We start from the raw sequence: 4,079 nt of genomic DNA, 5'->3' as shown, positions 1-4,079 counted from the left end.
CTTTGTTTCCTTCAAAGTTTACATTTTGGTTGTTAAAAATTAACCACTTGGCCTTCCCCTTAAACGGTAAATGGATTTTCCACTTTCGCATCATTTTTCACTTGAAATCTTTGTTCGCATCACCCCAAAAAACCTCAAGGTGGGAGGTGGGCCAAGTCGATTGAGCAACAACAAGGCTGTCTTGTGACGATTAAACTTTTTTTCTTTTTTCTTTTGGTATACGAGATCGAGGCTCATGAAAGAGCTAACATTAATCACACAAAAAGTCAAACCGACACATAAAACACAAAATAAGGGGAGCGGTAGACAAGATGGGGAGAGAGGGGGAAGGACACAAACACAACATTTGAGAGCAGGGACATCGAGAGAACTGTGGGAGGGAGAGGGCTTGTGGGGAGGTGGGAGAGGTATAAAACATATGGACACTGCAAGGACTTCCAGGAAAGAAGTTGGAATTTCAAACTAAAGCTTCCAAGGAAGCAGAACTCAACTGAACTGACTGGACAACTTTAAAGTAGGTCGGGTCTCACATGCCAAGTTTGATGAAAATTCGTCAATATATGTGGATGCTAGATTGTTAACGTCGTTTCAGAGCTGAAAACATATGCCGGCCTATGGCGGCCATTTTGTGACAGATCGGGTTGACATGCGATAGCAACCAACCTTGTGTGGTAAGAGTCTCACACAGTTTGATCAAAATCCATAAATATTTGTGGACTTTAAAGTCTTAACGTCGTTTCGGAGCTGAAAAAAATATGGCGGCCATTTTGTGATGGATCGGGTTGGAATGCAATAGCAACCTACCTTGTGTGTTAAGGGTTAAACATTCTAAGTTTGATCAAAATCTGTTAATATTTGTGGACGCTCGAGTGTTAACATCGTTTTCATGACCAAAAACAAAATGTTCGCCTTCGTCCGCCATTTTTCAACGGATCGGGTTGAAATGTAATACCAACCTGGTCCTTGGGGTAAGGATGCTGCATGTCAAGTTTGATCAGAATTGGTTGATATTTGTGGACGCTGGAGTGTTAACGTCGAAAAGTTAACAGACGACGGACAGTATGTGATGTATCGGTATGTGATGAACTCAACTGGACGGTAGTCCAGTTGAGTTAAAAAGTGTATCTGGGGTAAATTAGCGGGGGTAGAAAAGATCAAGGTTTTGGATGGGGGAAGATAAAAGATGGTGGTGAACAGCTGTTCTAAAGACCTGGAGGGAGGAGTGGGATTGAAGGGAGTGGGGGAGTTTGTTCCAGAGGCGGGAGAAACGGGGAATGAAAGAGTGAAGGTGAGCAGAGAGCCTAGATTTTGGCAGTTTAACCATAAGAGGGTTGCTGGCAGATCTTGTGCGACCTGTAGGAATATTTGGGGGACAGAGCACAGAGAGAGCTGGGGGAGCAAGGCCGGAGAGGAGTCGGTAGAAGACAAAAAGACCACCAACCTGCCTGCGGTGAGAGAGTGAAAAATCCTCAGAATCAGCTTCATCGCGGGAGATACCAATGATTCTGAAAGCTTTGGTTTCTACAGCGTGAAGCAGTTTAGGTGTGAGGCAGGAGCACAAGCCTAGAGTGGAGAACAGTATTCCATTGAGCTACGGATGAAAGCATTGTATGTGGTGAGGAGCTCAGGTGTGCCAAGGAAGGACTTCACACGACGGAGGATGCCCAGTCGGCGACTGGCTTTGGAGGTCAGCTTGGAAATGTGGTTTCCCAAAAAGGATCATGGCAGATAGCGACAGAGCGACAGAACTTCTTGGAGAGGATTGTTGAGAAAGTAGATGGGAGGGTTGTCCAGTCGGTCTTTTCGGAGAGACATCGTAAGAGTGTGAGATTTGTCAGGATTCAAAGACATGTTCCACTTGTTTGACCAGTCTGTGATTTTGTCCAGGTCTGCAGAGAGTGAGGAGGCTGCAGACTGCCGATCTGAGGGATGAGGTATGGAGCGGCAGAGAGTGGAGTCATCAGCATAGAGATAGAGAGGATTTTCCAGAGAGTCGGAGAGATCATTGATGAAGACCAGAAATAGCACAGGGCCCAGAACACTACCTTGGGGAACGCCAGCCAGAACAGGAAGGGGAGATTAGAGAAATCCATTCAGGGCCACACGTTGACTACGACCAGAGAGGAAGTCCGCAAGCCATGCGTGGAGATTTCCATGGATACCATAGGAGGAGAGTTTGGTGAGCAGAGCGGGGTGCCAGACCGTATCGAAGGCACGTGATATGTCAAGGGAGACAGCTCTGATTTCCTGTTTGGCATTTAGGACCTCCATCCTGTCTAAATTTAAACAAACAATTTAAATTTTACAATTTAAATTTAAACAATCGACCAATGGGAAGCCTGCACTGCCAGAAACCCAGTGGCTTTAAGAGATTGCATTATGAATTTCAACCATCATTGCGCTTGCAAGTTGTAATCATATACTAGCATGAACAATAAAAACAAACTACAGAAAGGAGTATGTTGAGAAAAAGAAAGAGAAGAGTGATATGATTAATTTTGACAACATAGCCCCGATCAAGGGCGTCACTGGACACGTGTCCCAAATGTTTTTTTTTGCTGTGCCCCAAATCTATTTTAACCCCTTGGCTATAATAGGCCAAAAACTACCTGGCTTGTAAACAAGAAAATGGTGAAAATCTCAACATGAACGATGTGTATCAGCGCTTAGACCCTCATTTTTCCAACCGTAAAAACGTGGTGCAAGTAGCGCTGACTATCCCAGTGAGTGGCTACAGTTATGAAAGACCATTTAGTGTCTTAAGACATTTCGACATCTGCCTGAGAAGTACAATGGGAGAAAATAGACTAAAGGACTTGCAATGCCTTTCATTGAGAAAAGTGCGATGGAATCTGTGTCGGAGGATGCCATCATTGATCGGTTGCAAAGGAACACCCCAGATGATACACTGACGCTTCCCAAAAATAAATAAAGACAGACTGTTTACAAATATAACTTTCTAAAACTGTGGGTAGTGAGGGTTAATTAATAAGTAAAAGATGTCACATTGTCTTCAATATATTTGAAATGTTTAATCGTGGATATAAATGCAGGTTTGTGCTTTTACAGAAGCAATTAAAGTTTGTAAACAGATATTTTTTTGTACTTTATTCATTGTGTGAATTCACAAAGGTTGAACTACATCTTCATACTAAAATAGACCATTTCATGTCTGTCTGACTGCAATGTATTCGGTTGTTACTTAATCAATCTCAACCAAACTTGCTGGGAGGACTAAGGGTCACATGACGGAGGAGGATGTAGCAACTTTATTTGTCCTGCTCCCCGAGGGGGTTTTCCACCTTGGACAAACACCGTGTTGAGGTGTACAGATAGCACAGAGTGGTGTTATTCCATGGCTGCTTCTAAAAGCAAAAGTAACTAGAACGGCACTCAGTGGAGAGCATACATCCGCCTGGTTGGCCATATCACTCAATGGTGAAGAATCACTTAAAAAATTCTACTAGCTGGATCCAGATCCGGATCTTCACCACAATTGAAGATTCTTCCTTGTCACACACACAACCTGTCCAACAAGTTTCGTCCAAATCCATCCATAACTTTTTGAGATATCATGCAATGCATCGTTTTTGGCCCTATCTCCCAATGGTGAAGAATCACTTAAAAATTTAAATAATTCTCATATCCGAATCCATATTCAGATCTTCACCAAAATTGAATCGAATCGTCCTTGCCAGACACCCAACCGGTCCATCAAGTTTCGTCCAAATCTGTCCACAACTTTTTGAGATATTCTGCTATGTATAATTTTTGGCCCCATCTCCCAATGGTGAAGAATCACTTAAAAAATTCTAGTAGCCGGATCCGAATCCCAATCTTCACCAAAATCTAATCATTTCGTCCTTGTGACATACGCTACATCTCTGCCAAACTTCGTCCGAATCCATCCATAACTCTTTGAGATATCCTGCTATGTATCGTTTTGGCCCTATCTCCCAATAGTGAAGAATCACTTAAAAAATTAAATTACTCATCTCCGAATCTATATTCAGATCCTCACCAAAATCAAATCGAATCGAATCGTCCTTGTCAGACACCCAACGGGTCCAGCAAGTTTC

This window comes from Myxine glutinosa, chromosome 11, assembly GCF_964187855.1.
Source record: "Myxine glutinosa chromosome 11, kmMyxGlut1.1, whole genome shotgun sequence".
Lineage (NCBI taxonomy): Eukaryota > Metazoa > Chordata > Myxini > Myxiniformes > Myxinidae > Myxine > Myxine glutinosa.
Note: the sequence above shows the minus strand (reverse complement) of the source record.